The sequence below is a fragment of the Astatotilapia calliptera genome, chromosome 2 (genome assembly GCF_900246225.1).
Source record: "Astatotilapia calliptera chromosome 2, fAstCal1.2, whole genome shotgun sequence".
NCBI classification, from domain to species: domain Eukaryota; kingdom Metazoa; phylum Chordata; class Actinopteri; order Cichliformes; family Cichlidae; genus Astatotilapia; species Astatotilapia calliptera.
The window spans coordinates 16293840-16312713 of record NC_039303.1 but is presented as its reverse complement, the minus strand read 5'-3'; the positions used below and the strand labels follow the sequence as shown (position 1 = coordinate 16312713).

At 41.8% G+C, this 18874-nt stretch overlaps 2 long non-coding RNA genes across 2 annotated transcripts; both read left to right on the top strand.

The window, feature by feature from the left end:
* Nucleotides 1-8205: 8205 nt before the first annotated feature.
* LOC113032581 (uncharacterized) lies at nt 8206-10739 on the top strand. The gene is made up of 3 exons (XR_003273903.1): nt 8206-9510; nt 9594-9756; nt 9870-10739. It is a non-coding gene; the product is annotated as an uncharacterized LOC113032581 (long non-coding RNA).
* A 3194-nt stretch (nt 10740-13933) lies between these two features.
* LOC113032575 (uncharacterized) lies at nt 13934-15143 on the top strand. The gene is made up of 3 exons (XR_003273901.1): nt 13934-13964; nt 14874-14945; nt 15114-15143. It is a non-coding gene; the product is annotated as an uncharacterized LOC113032575 (long non-coding RNA).
* The last annotated feature ends 3731 nt before the right edge of the window (nt 15144-18874 follow it).

The following is an 18874-nucleotide window of genomic DNA, read 5'->3' as shown; positions in this document are numbered from 1 at the left end:
CAGAGACCAAAGAGGTTTGACACAGGACCTAAGATATGCATCTGACCCATGCATCTACTGTTTTCTGAATCTTCATCAGAAATGGTCTCAGTGAAAAGGTGGCATTCTTAAGGAAGGGAAACTGGGACAAAACGCTAAGGTACACCATTTTATAAAAGCAGTTCAATCCCAGTTCAAACCAGTCTCAGGAGAGATGATCTGGTTAAAATCATCATCAGTATCTGCGCAGGAATTAGATCCTAACAAAGTCAGAAAAATACTATCAGATTTAGATGCATCTATATATTATGTTACGACCCGTCTAGGGCTAGGCAATAACATGAGTGAGGCACTCGCTTCCCCCCCAAGACCCAAGCAGACACAGGAAACAAACCCGTTAGTTACAATGTGATTTATTTACAATGTGAAAAAAAGGGATAACAAAACGGGAGTGTCAACACTTCAGGGTGAGCCAAGGCCAAAACAATAAACAAAACAAATCTACACAAATCCCGCACCCCTGACCTTATCAAAACAAAGTCAAAAATAAAGACAGAGTCTGATCTCCTTAACTAAGTCAAAACAGGAGAAAACGGGTGATCAAAAGACACGGCAGCTCACCCCTACCCACTCCACTTCCACAACTTTTAAGCCGCACTGCAGCCAGCGGCTGCCACAGGTACACTGCTGGGTCATGAGGAGAAACGGACCTCTCCCACCGTAGCACTCCAGCCTCCTTTTAATGGGCGGGTCCTCCAGCTGGAACCAGTCACGTCGGGGCGGTGTATCCACGCACCAATCGGAGCAGGGCCCTGGCACAACTAAATTAACATAAAAAGATATAACAGCTGCACAAAACAAACACATGAACATGCAAGTTCGTAACACCCCCTTCCATAAGAATTCAACAACCCTCCTGTTGTTTAATTCCCAAACTATGAGATTGCTCTCAACAGGGCATCAGCGATGACATTTTCCGTCCCTTTCTTATGTTTGATTTGCAGGTTAAAATCTTGCAAAAGAAGGGACCAACGCTTAAGTCTCTGATTTGAGTTTTGCATCTGGGAGAGAAACACCAATGGGTTGTGGTCAGTGAATACTTGAACGGGGATAGAGCTGGATCCAATATACACCTCGAAATGCTGCAGGGCTAACAACAAGGCAAGGGCATCCTTTTCAATAGTGCTGTAGTTCATCTGATGTTTGTTGAACTTTTTGGAAAAATAACAAATTGGGCGATCCACACCGCGATGGTCTTCCTGCATAAGGACAGCTCCTGCACCAGACGCACTAGCGCCAACCTCGAGCTTGAAAGGGGACATGAAATTAGGTGCTGTAAGAACAGGGGAACTGCACAGTAATGCTTTCGCAGACTCAAAAGCAGTCTGACAACCAGGCGTCCACACAAAAGGCTTCACCGGACTGATCAAATCGGTGAGAGGAACGACAGTGGCGAAGTTCTTACAAAAACCTCTGTAATAACCACACATTCCTAAAAATCGGCGCAGCGCCCTTCTCATTTGTGGGACTGGAAACTCGACGATCGCTTGTATTTTCGCAGTCACCGACCGTACCTGTCCCTGACCCACCTGTTTTCCCAGGTATGTGATGGTGGCTCTGCCAAATTCACATTTGGCTAAGTTTAGTGTAAGCGAGGCTTTCTGAAAACGGCTGAAAACGAGAGAGAGTGTTTGTAAGTCGTCAGACCAGGTGGATGAGTAAATGACAACATCATCCAAGTAGGCATCGCAGTTATTCACGCCTGCCAGTACTTTGGCCATAAGGCGCTGGAAAGTAGCGAGTGCATTACGCAACCCAAACGGCATAACCGTGTACTGGAGAAAATGATCTGGCATGACAAAAGCAGATATTTTAGATGCTCTGGGAGTTAAAGGTACTTGCCAGTAACCTTTTAACAGATCGAGTTTGGTTACAAAAGATGCCGATCCCACTCTATCAATACAATCCTCCATTCTAGGAAGAGGAAATGAATCAGGTTTGGTAACAGCGTTAACTTTCCTGTAATCATTACAAAACCGAGGAGTGTTGTCAGATTTTGGTACCAGCACACATGCTCTGGCGCTCGGAATGGCTAAACCGTGTTCTAAGAGATAGTCAACTTCCTTCTGCATTATCGCTATACAATTATATAGAACAAAAAAGGTGTTTGACTGATACTCACTACAGTGGATGGGTGCCCTTTGGGACTATTCATCCTGTACTGGTGGGGTTTACCCCATTGTCCAGGTTGTGCTGGCTGGTGTCCTTCCTGGGCTTTGTGTCTGTGAGCTTCTTTTTAAGCTGTTAAAGATAACACTGATAAACAATGGAGGATTTGGGGCTAGTGCTCTCGACAACATCATCAAAGCACTGAATGCAGTTTTATCTTCAAGAAGGGAGACTTGAGACAATCAGTGCCAAGGTGCGGTACAGTGAACATTGTTGTCCAACACCTTACTAAGATATTTATGTGTTTTTTCTTATTTGTCTGTGTGTATGTGTGTATAAGGCTTTTTACTGTGGTATGTAACTGATATATATAACAATATAGACCTGTATTTTTTGTCCTCATTTGTAACCTTCAATTAATCAATACTTTGAGAACTCATTATACAAAACATGCTGGTTTATGCTACATGTATTTTGCAGTAGCTAATAGTGGCTGCAAAAGTAGGCTTTGAACACATGCCTGTTTTTTTTTCCTCAGTGCTCAAAAAAGGTTTTGGAAAAGTCAGAGCCCTTCTAGAGAGCAACTGTTGTAGTATAGAGGTCAGTGGTCATATTTTTTATTTTGCTTGAACTGAAAATGCCTCCTTGGCTCAGGGTTTTTATTCTGTTGTGCAGTCAGACATCACCTTACCAGTCACTTTCCCGTCAAAACAATAAAGAATCACATTTTCCCAGCAGAATTCTGTCTAGGCCTTTATTTGTAATGCAGGTTTTCTTGATATTCACGTCTGGGAATCTTTTGTTGTTGTACCTGGTTCTTTCCAGCTTAGTTATGTCTGCTCTCTCATAAATTATAACCCCGCACCCCCACCCAAGTTCAAGTTTCATGCTGATATGGTTTCTGTTTAAATCAAATGTGAAATAATGACATCAAATATATTTCTAAGTGACATAGTCAATAATAAAAATCACCTAGCTGTTCTCTATTCCTGGAAAGGTGAATTTTGCTCTCCTGGGAGTGAAATGTTATGCTGGCTCCTCATTCTGAAATAGTACAAAATCCTCTTCAGCCTCCATTCTTTCCACTAGACTAACACTCAAAAAAAGAAAAAAAAATCAATCCACATCAATAAATAAACATCATAAATGGCAACTGAGTGTGGTGTGAAAGTAGAAAACCCTGTTAGTGTTTGCCCTCAGCCTGGCAAGGCTTTTCCCTTGCTGCAATGCCTGTCTCCATCCACAACGCCCTTAAACCCACCAGGAAGCCCTAGGTGATACTATTGCTTGTCCTTACTTTGAGTCATGCTGGATGGGAAAGTCACCTAAGTTGCCAGCAGTAGGTATATACTCGGGTTATGCACAAGCACCTGCACAATTATGCCTCGAAAACTAAAGCAGAACACGTTCACTTAGATGCTGCAAAAACTGTTAAAAATAACAACTAAAAATCATACACTGTAGACTATTTGGGGAAAATTTTGGTCGTCAAAGTGATTCTGGAAAACTGTTAGACAACTTCTCCACAATGTTTATGGTGATAGGACCCTGCTGGCCTCAACTAATGACATAGTTGGTCGGTGGAAGGAAAACTTGAAGGATCTCTATGTTGTTGTGTTTTTCTTTTCTTTTCTTTTTGTTTTTTCATTCAACTGAACCTGTGCATTACATACTCCATCTTTGTACAGTGAAATATAAAAAATTCAAATTTTATTTGTCACACACACACACACAACCATACACAGTATGACATGGGGGTGAAATGCTTGTAGCTGTAGAATGCCCAACCATTAAATGACAGAAGAAAAGTTTTACTATATTTACTATATTTACAATTTACTACAAAAATTTACAAATTAACTTGGGAATTTACAGTAAAGAATGTGCAAATAGCAGAAGAGATTATAAAGATAAGGATTATAAATTATAGGAATTATAGGATTATAGGAAATGTGTGGTGGTGCGTGTGGTGACGTGTGTGAGAGTCCAGTCTTATAGTGACGTGTGTGGGAGAGTCCAGTCCTACACCTGGTTCAGGCCCCGAATAGCCTGGGGGAAGAAGCTCCTCCTCATTCTCTCTGTTTTGGCCTTAAGGGAGCAGAAGCGCTTCCCAGACCTCAACAGTGAGAAGAGTCCATTGTTGGGATGGGAGAGATCCATCATAATCTTCCTAGCTTTGGACTTGCACCGCTTGGTGTAGATGGACAGCAGGTCAGGGAGCTCTGATTGAATGATGCGTTCTGCCGAGCGCACCACCCTTTGCAGATCTCGTCTGTCCTGCTTGTCTGTCCTGTTCCCAAACCAGGTGCAGATGTTTGCCGTCAGAACGCTCTCGATGGTGCAGGAGTAGAAGTTCTTGAGCACCTTCAGTGGCAGATGGAAGTCTCTAAGTCTTCTGAGGAAGAAGAGACGCTGACGGGTTTTCTTAACCAGGGTGTTGATGTGACAGGACCATGACAGGTCCTGAGTGATGTGGACACCCAGGTATCGGAAACTGTCCACTCTCTCCACTGGCACGCCAGTGGAGAGAGTGGATACTGTCATATTTGTTACTACCTTGACAATGCTGTCTCTGGTGGCATGCACACAAAGCTCTCCAGTGATGTGATATGTTTTTGGCAGCAAAGGGTAAACACTGGTTTGGCCAGTTGTCAGCCAATAGTGTCAATTTATCAACTTCACCCCACAGATGTCATTGTGAATATAGTAAAGAGAGTGCTGCTACAATCCTAACCTTAAATATGTCCTGTTATCTGGTGGATGACTGTGGGATGTCTGTGGGCTTCCTTAAGCTATGAGTAATATTCTTGCCTAAAGAATGTAAGCTTGATTACTACTTTTAAGTCATGTATTAAGGATACATAGACAAAGGTACTGAGCCACCTCCACATTATACCTACACACGCTGATTTGCCATAGAAACCATGTTATGAAGCTTGGAGGAGAGGAGGCTTGGAACTTTGCAGTTAATGTGTTGGTGCAATGTTTTGGTGATTTTTGAACTCGATGCATCTCAGCAGTCAACGACCAACCTCATGAGTTGCTGTGGTTCCTAAACACTTCCACTTTACAATAATACCACTTACAGGAAGGAAGAATTCTCACAAACTGACTTGCTGAAATGGTGGCTTCCTATTACAGCATTATGCTCAAATCTACTGAGCATTTTAGAATCACCCAATCTTTCACAGCCATGTGTAAAACCAGACTGGATGGCGAGGTGCTTGATTTATACAACCATTACAGTTGCAACAACTGTCACCTCAAGGCGCTTAATATTGCAGGACATATATACAATATTAAAGATAAAACCCTTGGTTCTCTGGGGCTCTTGCCCTCTGGCACTAAGGACTCCATCTGGAGCCAACTACTTCCTTCTGCTGTGGTGGAGTTGTAGTTTTTATCAGGATGTGTGGCCTCGGGTCTTCAGTACTCCTGGGGATCTGCAAGCGACCTTGGGTCTCCTGGGCTTTTTTCTGTCTGCCTCTGGCTCCCAGAGGCCGTTGTTGTGGCCTCTCACCATCAGTATCATGTACATTTCATAACAAATGTACACACACAGACACCACATGACTGGTTGGGGAAGAGGGGAAAGAGAAGCGATCAGAGAGACGTAGAAATTCCCACTGTCGCCAAAGTGCTTGCTCATAGGGAGTCATATGATTGCTGGGTTTTCTCTGTATGTATTATTGTAGGGTCTACCTTACAATAATGCCTTAGGGCGACTGCTGTTGTGATTTGGCGCTGTGTAAATAAAAATGAATTGAACTGAATCACTTAAGTTAGGTGTCTTTTTTATGTTCAGAAAGATTGGATAATGATAGCTCAAGATCAGTTTAAAAAAATTACAAAAACGTCAGGCTCCATGGAAGTAACATAGAGTTTAGCAAGTGGTGCTCACAGGACAGCTACTACAAACAGACAGTTTTATAGAATATGATCCATTGCTGTTTATTAAACAGCATTTGCAGCAGTAATATTAATCCATATAACTCTGAGTGGAAACATTTTACTTTTACTTTTTGTACTTCATGTGCAGTTGGCCAGTAGTATAGCTTTATGTGGAATGCAGTATTTCCATAATGCATGACACTGATACTGTTACAGTAGTACAGGAATGTGTCTAAAATATACCTCCAGCATTTGTCATTGTCATCTAATGGAATATAGACGTAATAATATTTTATAGTTCTTCAGCCAGGAAGGAGTGCAGAAAGGTGAATGCAGAGTGCAGCAAGATGCATGAGGCTGTCAGAGAATAAAAGACAGCACAAAATCAAGAAATGTTCTTTTTTCTGATGTGTGTCACAGCAATGATTTACATAATGTGTTAAAGGAAATCTCACTTTGTCACATTCCTGTGCACCATACAATACAAAAGTTCTTGCTTTATTATTTTGCGCCTCCTTCTGAATGAGAATACTACACACACATTTAGAAATTTTAAAATCTAAATACAACTTACATGATCGCAACAATACTTATTTAAAGATTTTAAGTTGAGCACTAACCCTGCTGTCATGGTCCGGGTGAGTACAGGTGTTTTGCCTTGGAAGCCCTGTGTCCACCTTGGGGTGGAGTCACCGCACACTGACATGGCAATTGAGCTGTCAGCATTTCAGGACCAGCACACACCTTTACTCCTTGCCAAGTGCTCTGCTAACCCCAGTTAATATCGGCTTTCGTAGTTCTTGTTAAGTGATAACCTCACAGAAAGAAACTCACCATGTGTTTTTGCTATAGCCGTTCGGCCAACTTCCACTCTTCACTCTTCTTCCACTCACCCTCCATCTTCCCCTGGTTCTTGTCTGGTTGCTCTGTCTTCTCGATTCTTGTCAGCTACCCTCACCTGCCTGCGCTCCTGCCTTAAACAGTGTCCACGTTGGATTGCTGACTGAAAACCTCCTGTCTAACCGGACCACTTACCTTCCCTCTGCCAGTCCTCCACCCGCAAAAAGTAAGACAAGAACCTGTTGTTGTTCCAAGATTCCCCTGGATCCCCTAGACTTAATCATCTCTTTGCAGCATTCTGAGACTCCTGGTTGCGTTTCGTGCAGCTTCTGTCCTCCCTCTATGCCCAAGAGTTAAAGCATTACTCATGAAGATTTAGTTTTCGCTAAGTTGATATCTTGTGTTCTATTCAAGTCATAGTTTCATGTTAATTTCACAGATCTAGGAAACCTTATTTCATTGTTTAATTGTTATTTCATTCTATGCTTGGAAAATAAAGTCTTGTTTTTGCTCATTTACTTGTGCCTCCCTATGAGTTCCGCTTTTGAGTCCTTCAGCTTGCTCGACCTCGGCCTCAGCCTCAACACCTCCTATGAGTCTTTGTGCTTTTTATTGCAGAAATAAAACACACATATCAAGTTTAAAAAACTAATTGATAAGAATTGAAGTTTAGCGCACCAATTTTAAGAATCCATCATTTCACCACACAGACAGCTGTTGTCTTCATCTTACAGCAGAGTGCAGTGAGCTGTCTCCCTTCTTTCTTCTGCACCTGCAGTTTAAAGGGACTGCACTGATGGCACCTTTAATGGATAGTTAATGAGCTAATGAGCGTTACAATGTGAGCCAATCATCTCGCCCCTTTTTGTCCACTAATGGCCATTCTTAATGGGGATTTGATGTGCTCAAGATGTGTTAGATGTGGGTCTGTCTTTTCCCCCCAGCATCTTTCTTTGTGTCTAAAATGTCTTATGTCTCTTTAGAAGTTAGAGCTTTGTATAAAAGGCTGTTTCTGTGTTATTGCAAATGTTATTCACTTTTGAATTGCACTTTGCATAATTTCACAGTTGATACTTCTGATTGTTCCCATGTGTGACACAATCTGAGTCAAAGCCTAAATCACACCATTCACTCTGATGAAATTCATGATGAAATGTTTCTAACGTTGCATAATGACAGCTTTTAACTTCCCCCTATTTATTAGAAGTTATTAGAATACAGCCTCCTGGCTGTGTATCTCAATGTGTGTGTGTGTGTGTGTGTGTGTGTGTGTGTGTGTGTGTGTGTGTGTGTGTGTGTGTGTGTGTGAGTGCGTCTATGGTGGTATGGATTGACATTTGACCTGCGCTGTACCTGGGCTCCGGGGACATTTCGACTTTTTGCTGTGTATTCATGTGTCCCCCTAAAACATGACTTGTAAATGCATTTTTAAGTGTCTAAATAATAATTTTTTCTACTTCTTATGAGGTCATTATTTATCTTTTGACCTGTATTTGCTTAAACTGTAGTGTAAATTCATTTATTAAACTATAATTAAAAGATTTTCTGATTTTCTTAAAAGTCCACCTATACCCCTCACCTGATTTTTGTGTATTCCAGTGTATTGCACAGCGACGTTTCGAGTTAGAGTGGATGTGTGTAGGTACTGCAATTTAATACACATTTTCAATACACACGGCCGGAAGTCATTGTGATTGGTAGGCTATATATATAGGCGGTACCTACAGGAAACGGCGCCACAACTTTCGCGCGCGTGCCCTTTAACAAGTGTATGTCGACGGCAATACGAAGACGGATTAAAAACACAAAGGTAAGCCTTTTTTAATGTAAAATGCACCATGACTTTAATACTATATGAAATTATAGGTGCACAGGCCTATATTAAACTGGTTTAATTTATGCTTTATGGACTGTTAGTGAGTCTTTGAAGAAGTAAAACGGCCCCAGCGTTTGTCATTGAGTAAATAAAATAGGGCTGACGACTAACCGCGTCAACGCGATAAAGCGGGCTAACCCGTGTTAGGATTTACTCGGTGTTAAAGCATTATTGTGGCTTAAACGTGTTAATGCCGACATCGCGACTAACGCGATTAACAATTAAACCAGCGCAGTCTGAGTCAAAATCCCTGATGTCGCTGTTAGCTAATTTCGGGCAGTTTGTCCAATGTCTGTCCATTCTGCTGACAGCCCTAAAATAAAAGCAAGGGGTATAAGTGTTTTTAGTCGTGTATTTATTTATATGCCTGAAGAAAAAACTTCTTACAGTTTTGATGCCTAAGCTTTCTCAGTACTTGTATCACTCTCTGCAGTCGCCATTACAGAAATGTCACATGTCGCCATTTTGAGTACTAGGCCTTTAACATTTTAAAAGAAGGCATAAATTAGCACTATGAATAAGTCAGCTGTGTTTATGCTGTAAACTACACTACTGCTAGTTCTGCTACTACTGATGATGATGACAATGATGACGATAATCGTAATACTTTATATGCTTTGGTAATACAGCCAATCAAAACGTACAGGAGAACATGCGAAGGAGACGCATTCCTCCACGGGAGGATGCAGTCTGTCATGTTTCTGCTGGAAGGGACAAACTGGGACTTGATATCCACTACATAAATGCCTTCAAAGGTAAGTTGGTCTTTAGTTTGGATTAGATTTGGAGTTTGTCACTTTGTCTTTTGTCACTCACTTGGTATGCCTCTGCAATTCAGGTCGGGGCATTTTCACGACTGTTCCATTCCAAAAAGGAGACTTTCTTTTGGAATACAGAGGTAAACTCATAACAAAAGAAGAATGTGAGCGGAGACACAGAGTTTATCATGACAGCCTGAAGGTGTTCATGTTTGAATTCAAGTTTGATGGAAAACTCTGGTGGTGCGTATTATATCAGTGTAGTTTGATTAAGATTAAATTACACATTGCTTTTGATTTATGAAAAAAAAGCTTCCTAACTAGTTAAGCTAATACTTTTTTGCCTAACCCCACAGTGTGGATGCATCTCAAGAAGATGGGTCATTAGGCAGACTTGTCAACGACAACCACATCAGTCCAAGTGCTAAGATGAAAATATTAAATATCAATGGAAAGCCCCATCTATGCTTATTTGCAAGCAGAGACATAAGTCCAGGTGAAGAAATAGACTATAATTATGGTGACTCGGATTGGCTCTGGAGATGCAAGGTATTTCTACAATTGTACTTTTTGGAACTGATAAATTGCATACCCTAAGCCATTTTTACATTTGTACCTACTCAAATTGGCTTAACGTGACTTAGGGCATCTAGTTTTTCACTGAAATTGAGTATCACCTACTGTGCCTGGGGTAACTATAGCAATGCAGCCGAGCATCCAGTGATATAAATGCCACAGCAAGCATGGACGTCAAGGTGACAAAATGCCTGCTGCTCAGTCTATACTTTAGTGTTCAATTCAGGGATCACGCTGTTAATTTTGGTCGCTATTTCAAACATTTCAGAGTTTCAAAAATGATGGCTTGGATTTTCACGAAGGAGGCGCACTCATAACTTATCGAGTGACACCATTGACCAGCCACCTGGTGGCATTCAGTCTATGTCAAATTTTCTGATCACTTTGGATCACTTGGAACCTTGGTGCAGTAGTTACTGAAAAACTACATGGTACTATAACCTACTGGAAAAACAGGGGTAGGTACTAATGGAAAACAGGCAATTGTGATGGCTGCCACATCAAAGCCCTCTAAAAGCACTAAAAAAATATCAGCAGGTATGCAGAAATAAAAAATGGCTTTCGGTTTCTAAATTTTAACAGTGATTGATGTTTAATGTGATTCTACACAGCAAAATCTCCAGTGTTAAATTAACACTGGAGAGTGTCTATAAGGGTCCACACCTCTGAGTGTTAAATACAACACTGTTGAGTGTTAAATTAACACTTTTGACAGTGTTATATGTTTAAAAGTAACCTAGTCAGTTTTGAAGATTAACAATGGCTAACACTGAGCAGTGCTGATTTTCTAACACTGGAAAATAACTCAAAATGTTAGAAATATTCCAGTGTTAGAAAATCAGCACTGCTCAGTGTTAGTCTTTGTTAATCTTCAAAACTGACTAGGTTACTTTTAAACATATAACACTGTCAAAAGTGTTAATTCAACACTCAACAGTGTTGTGTGGACCCATATAGACACTCTCTAGTGTTAATTTAACACTGGAGATTTTGCTGTGTAGCCTCTTTAGTTAGATTCATTTTAAATTTTGTCCCTCGAAGATAAATGGGCCCTAGTGACAGTTCGTTGCTGCTACAGGTGATTGTTTTACTCCTTTAGCAATGGCTTAAAAAATAAAGAAATTTCACTGACTATTTGTCTCTTAATCATAGGGCCTTAAATTCTCTACACATGACAGTGAATATTTTAAAGACAATAGCTTGAAACTTATCTTTCTCATACAGTTTATTTAATGTTTCAAAAGCCTCTTCAAAAATGCACTGTATATTCATTTTCTATCTGTTACACACGAAGACGGAGACCAGCCAGATTCAGAAGACTGTGAGCTGCCTAAAGCCGCAACCAAACAGCTTTCCAAACAATGATCTGGACCTGAAACATCCAGAGCCTGAAAGGGTAAATATAATCCAGTGTACCACTTAATGAACTAATAATTTAATCTATCATCATTCTTTATGGATGCTGTGTGTGTGTGTGTTTGGCAGTCACCTGGGTGTGATGTGATTTACATGGACCGTGGCTTGTAGGTCCTTTTCATTGTTTCAAAGTGCAAGTCTGGATAACATCTGAGTGTGTGTGTGTGTGTGTGTGTGTGTGTGTGTGTGTGTGTGTTAACCACCCAAATGTGACTTAGGAGGACCACACTGTTATTGGGGGACTCCGTCAAAGTTTGCTTCATGGTGACATCACTCTGGTTTTAGGAGGGGTCTTCTCGTATGTCTTGACAGTTTGACCTACAGCATGCAGAACTGACTGCATGTGCTTTGTTTCTATGTTGAAATTTTTTGAAACTCAGGCTTGAACATTAAGATAGATAGTACTATACAACTTCTTAACTTGTTTTAGGCACTTTTTACTGCTTTAGTGCATGGGCTCTCTCTGGCTGTGTACTCTGGCTTCTTCCCACAGTCCAAAGATGTAGCTTATGGGGTTAGGTTAACTGGTGATTCAAAACTGCCCTTTGGTGTGAATGCAAATGCTTGTCCTTCCATGTTAGACTGGTGATCTGTCCAGGTTGTACTGCCCTATGGTAGCTGGTATAGGCCCCAAAACTGCTACCCCACAATCCTGATAAGGATAAGTGGAAGAGGATGGATGATTGCAAAGGAATCAGTTGTTAATTATTGTAGCCAGTATTTTTTTCAGAAGAAAACATTTCTTGAGTGGAAAGCCCCCCCCCCCCCCCCCCACACACACACACACACACACACACATGCAAATTAAAGACAGAAGCACAGGCCTGCCCAGTACAGTTGCAAGAAGAGCACTTGGTCTAATCTTTGTGCCATCTTTTCTTTGTTGCAGGATCTTGATGAAGAAATGCCTCAGCAAGGCTCAGAAGCCATGCATTCTTCTTCAGTGCAAGATTTTGAAGAGGTAACATTGACCTAGGACAGATTTTAATGAATGTTTCTCATGCACGATGTGTACCTTACGCTATTTGCCGATAGTGAAATGGTCTATTCATCCTCTTGAGTGATGCATTTTTAGTAACTGTCAGATTACTGTTCTTTTGTCTTCATTCTCTATCTGTCACACACGAAGACTGAGACCAGCCAGATTCAGAAGACTGTGAGCTGCCTAAAGCCGCAACCAAACAGCTTTCCAAACAATGATCTGGACCTGAAACATCCAGAGCCTGAAAGGGTAAATATAATCCAGTGTACCACTTAATGAACTAATAATTTAATCTATCATCATTCTTTATGGATGCTGTGTGTGTGTGTGTTTGGCAGTCACCTGGGTGTGATGTGATTTACATGGACCGTGGCTTGTAGGTCCTTTTCATTGTTTCAAAGTGCAAGTCTGGATAACATCTGAGTGTGTGTGTGTGTGTGTGTGTGTGTTAACCACCCAAATGTGACTTAGGAGGACCACACTGTTATTGGGGGACTCCGTCAAAGTTTGCTTCATGGTGACATCACTCTGGTTTTAGGAGGGGTCTTCTCGTATGTCTTGACAGTTTGACCTACAGCATGCAGAACTGACTGCATGTGCTTTGTTTCTATGTTGAAATTTTTTGAAAATCAGGCTTGAACATTAAGATAGATAGTACTATACAACTTCTTAACTTGTTTTAGGCACTTTTTACTGCTTTAGTGCATGGGCTCTCTCTGGCTGTGTACTCTGGCTTCTTCCCACAGTCCAAAGATGTAGCTTATGGGGTTAGGTTAACTGGTGATTCAAAACTGCCCTTTGGTGTGAATGCAAATGCTTGTCCTTCCATGTTAGACTGGTGATCTGTCCAGGTTGTACTGCCCTATGGTAGCTGGTATAGGCCCCAAAACTGCTACCCCACAATCCTGATAAGGATAAGTGGAAGAGGATGGATGATTGCAAAGGAATCAGTTGTTAACTATTGTAGCCAGTATTTTTTTCAGAAGAAAACATTTCTTGAGTGAAAGGCCCCCCCCCCCCCCCCCCCACACACACACACACACATGCAAATTAAAAACAGAAGCACAGGCCTGCCCAGTACAGTTGCAAGAAGAGCACTTGGTCTAATCTTTGTGCCATCTTTTCTTTGTTGCAGGATCTTGATGAAGAAATGCCTCAGCAAGGCTCAGAAGCCATGCATTCTTCTTCAGTGCAAGATTTTGAAGAGGTAACATTGACCTAGGACAGATTTTAATGAATGTTTCTCATGCACGATGTGTACCTTACGCTATTTGCCGATAGTGAAATGGTCTATTCATCCTCTTGAGTGATGCATTTTTAGTAACTGTCAGATTACTGTTCTTTTGTCTTCATTCTCTATCTGTTACACACGAAGACTGAGACCAGCCAGATTCAGAAGACTGTGAGCTGCCTAAAGCCGCAACCAAACAGCTTTCCAAACAATGATCTGGACCTGAAACATCCAGAGCCTGAAAGGGTAAATATAATCCAGTGTACCACTTAATGAACTAATAATTTAATCTATCATCATTCTTTATGGATGCTGTGTGTGTGTGTGTTTGGCAGTCACCTGGGTGTGATGTGATTTACATGGACCGTGGCTTGTAGGTCCTTTTCATTGTTTCAAAGTGCAAGTCTGGATAACATCTGTGTGTGTGTGTGTGTGTGTGTGTGTGTGTGTGTGTGTGTGTGTGTGTGTGTGTTAACCACCCAAATGTGACTTAGGAGGACCACACTGTTATTGGGAGACTCCGTCAAAGTTTCTTCATGGTGACATCACTCTGGTTTTAGGAGGGGTCTTCTCGTATTTCTTGACAGTTTGACCTACAGCATGCAGAGCTGACTGCATGTGCTTTGTTTCTATGTGGTTTGAAACTCAGGCTTGAACATTAAGATAGATAGTACTATACAACTTAACTTGTTTTAGGCACTTTTTACTGCTGTAATGCATGGGCTCTCTCTGGCTGTGTACTCTGGCTTCTTCCCACAGTCCAAAGATGTAGCTTATGGGGTTAGGTTAACTGGTGATTCAAAACTGCCCTTTGGTGTGAATGCAAATGCTTGTCCTTCCATGTTAGACTGGTGATCTGTCCAGGTTGTACTGCCCTATGGTAGCTGGTATAGGCCTCAAAACTGCTACCCCACAATCCTGATAAGGATAAGTGGAAGAGGATGGATGATTGCAAAGGAATCAGTTGTTAACTATTGTAGCCAGTATTTTTTTCAGAAGAAAACATTTCTTGAGTGGAAAGCCCCCCCCCCCCCCCCCCCCCCCCCCACACACACACACACACATGCAAATTAAAGACAGAAGCACAGGCCTGCCCAGTACAGTTGCAAGAAGAGCACTTGGTCTAATCTTTGTGCCATCTTTTCTTTGTTGCAGGATCTTGATGAAGAAATGCCTCAGCAAGGCTCAGAAGCCATGCATTCTTCTTCAGTGCAAGATTTTGAAGAGGTAACATTGACCTAGGACAGATTTTAATGAATGTTTCTCATGCACGATGTGTACCTTACGCTATTTGCCGATAGTGAAATGGTCTATTCATCCTCTTGAGTGATGCATTTTTAGTAACTGTCAGATTACTGTTCTTTTGTCTTCATTCTCTATCTGTTACACACGAAGACTGAGACCAGCCAGATTCAGAAGACTGTGAGCTGCCTAAAGCCGCAACCAAACAGCTTTCCAAACAATGATCTGGACCTGAAACATCCAGAGCCTGAAAGGGTAAATATAATCCAGTGTACCACTTAATGAACTAATAATTTAATCTATCATCATTCTTTATGGATGCTGTGTGTGTGTGTGTGTTTGGCAGTCACCTGGGTGTGATGTGATTTACATGGACGAAGTTTATTAGTTGATATCTGCAACTGAATTGAAAACACACCTTTCCAACTGTCCAAAACAAATAAATGTTGCAATATTTTGCTAACAGTGTCACAATCATCGTCTGGTGTGCACAACAATATCATCTTTGGACAAGTGCATTCAGTGTGTGGGACCGGTTTCCTCCCTCAAGTGGCTTGGCTATAAGTGCAAAGGTGAGACATTTAGTGAATAGGTACAGTGTATAGTAAAAAGCATTAATAGAGTTCAACAAGTTAAGACTAGCTGAAATGAACACTGCTCCCTTTTTAATTAATGGGTGGTCACGTCTAATTAAAGAAATGCAGTATTACCTCATTGGTGCAGGACCTTGTAAAAATGGTATACTTGGGATTGTCCTCAATTCCCCATTCCATAACATAAACTGCTCAAAATAATAAAGGGAACACTTAAACAATGCGATGTTACTCCAAGTCAGTCACACTTCTGTGAAATCAAACTGTTCACTTAGGAAGTAACACTGACAACCAGTTTCACATGCTGTTTTGCAAATAGAGTAGACAACAAGTGGAAATTATAGTCAATTCACCATAATAAAGGACTGGTTCTGCAGGTGGTGACCACAGACCACTTCTCAGCACCTATGCTTTCTGGCTGATGTTATGGTCACTTTTGAATGCTGGCGGTGATTTCATTTTAGTGGTAGCATGAGACAGTCTACAACCCACACAAGGGGCTCAGGTAGTGCAGCTCATCTAGCGTAGCACATCAATGTGAGCTGTGGCAAGAAGGTTTGCTGTGTCTGTTAGTGTAGTGTCCAGAGCATGGAGGTGCTACCTGGATGTGGAGTAGGCCATAGGAGGGCAACAACCCAGCAGCAGGACCGCTACCTCCACCTTTGTGCAAGGAGGAACAAGAGGAGCCCTGCAAAATGACCTCAAACAGGCCACAAATGTGCATCTGTCTGCTCAAATGGTCAGAAACTGACTTCATGAGGGTGGCTTGAGGGTCCAGCATCCACAGGTGGGGATTGAGCTTGCAGTCCAACACCATGCAGGATGTTTGGCATTTGCCAGAAAACACAAAGTTTGGCAACTTCAGCACGGGCACCCTATGCTCCTCACAGCTGAAAGGAGGTTCAAACTGAGCACGTGACAGTCTGGAGATGCCGTGGGGAATGTTCTGCTGCCTGCAACATCCTCCAGCATGATCATATTGGCAGTGGGTCAGTAATGGTGAGGGGTGGCATTTCTGTGCCTGCCAGAGAGCCTGACTGTCATTGGGTAACAAGATGCGGTCCTCGGACCCTTTGTGAGACCACATGCTGGTGCATTTGGCCCTGGGGTCCACCTAATGCGAGACGACACTGGGCCTCATGTGGCTGGAGTATGTCAGCAGTTCCTCCATGACAAAGGCATTGATGCTATGGACTGGCCCGCCTGTTCCCCAGACCTGAATCCAATTGAGCACATCTGGGACATCATGTCTCACTCCATCCACCACAAACTGTCCAGGGGTTGGCAGATGCTTTAGTCCAGGTCTTGGAGGAGATCCTTCAGGAGACCATCCGCCACCTCATCCCGAGCATGCCCAGGCATTGTAGGGAAGTCGTACAGGCATCTGGAGGCCACACACATTCAACTACACACTTTCATGCCACTCAACTACCTAAAGAACAAAGTATTTAATAAGAATAATTCCTTCATTCACATCTGGGATGTCCTTTTTTTGGGGGGGGGGGAGGGGGATTAGCAGTGTATGTGTAGTCATTAAAATATCCTTAATGTGAACAGTTTTTTTTTTTTTTTTTTTTCAGCATTTGACATTACTGCAATGCTTTGACCTCAGCTGTGCGAAATGACTTTACTGTTATTCAGTTTGCCCAGTCCCTATTTTAACTACTTCACTTAAATAGAACTGCAAAGCTAAATTAAGTCTATCAAAATGTGTTTCAGTTTGTTTAGGGGTCTGGCACAAATCTTGCCTTGCAAAATTGGCAAATCAGAATTGCCACCAGTCAACACAGGTGTGTATCCCATTCATATTTGGCTTGACTTTTTTTCAGTTTATTTTTTACCTGTCTAAAGTATTGATCAATTAAAAAAACTTTTGTTCTTACATTCCAGAAAGAAGAAATTTCTGAATATTCAGGGGAGGATGGATTGCCACATTCAGTTCTGGATCAAATATCAAGCGATGATGATGGCAACCACAGCATATCAGAAGAAGAATATGTGCCAGATTCAGAGTCATATGATGAAGATTCAGATGAAGACATCTCATTATTGCCAAGCACATCAAAAGGTCTGCTATGCCAAGATGACATCTCCAAAGCGCATGAACAATCAGATTCAACGAATTTAATCCACAACTTGACAAAGGACAAGCCACAAGATAAAAGTGAGCTTTGCGAAACTGAATCAGAAAAAATGACTTTAAGTAAAAGAAATTACTGCTATTTTTGTGGCAAACCACAAGCTAAAATTTCCCGCCACCTGAAAACGCACAAAACGGCTCCTGATGTTGTGCATGCATTTTCCCTGCCTAGAGACTCAAACGAGCGTAAAAGTCTGTTAGAGAAATTGAGAAATAAGGGAAATTTTAAGCATAATGCTGCAGTTTTGCATGGTGGAGTGGGACCACTGAAAGTGAAGAGAAGACCCAAGATTAAAGCAGTAGAGGGAAAGTTTGCTCATTGCTTTTATTGTCAAGGGATGTATGTTCGCAAGGATCTTCGGAGACATGTCCGCAGATGTCCTAACAAACCAAAAGATGACACAGATAAAGAACCTGGAAGAACCAAAGTACTCGGCCTGGCTTTAACTCTGGAGTCTCAGTGTTATCCGCAGGTGTCAAGTGGAGTCTGGAAGGTTCTTGCTGTTATGAAACAAGATGAGATTGCCTCAGCTGTGCGAAATGACTTTACTGTTATTCAGTTTGCCCAGTCCCTCTACAATAAACATGGACAAGACCCTACAAAGTATGATTATATACGACAGAAGCTTCGTGAAGCGGGACGTTTGTTGTTGTGTCTGCGCACAGAATTCTCAGTGCATAACATGGAAGAAGCTATTAAGCCTGCTAATTTCCAGAGAGTTGTGCAAGCAGTAAAGAAAGTTTCAGGTTTTGATGAAGAGACACTGTCATACAAAACTCCAAGCCTTGCGCTGAAACTGGGACATACACTGCATAAAATGTCTGACATTATCCAGGTCTTGGAGGAGATCCTTCAGGAGACCATCCGCCACCTCATCCCGAGCATGCCCAGGCATTGTAGGGAAGTCGTACAGGCATCTGGAGGCCACACACATTCAACTACACACTTTCATGCCACTCAACTACCTAAAGAACAAAGTATTTAATAAGAATAATTCCTTCATTCACATCTGGGATGTCCTTTTTTTGGGGGGGGGGGGGGGGGGGGGGGGGGGGATTAGCAGTGTATGTGTAGTCATTAAAATATCCTTAATGTGAACAGTTTTTTTTTTTTTTTTTTTTTCAGCATTTGACATTACTGCAATGCTTTGACCTCAGCTGTGCGAAATGACTTTACTGTT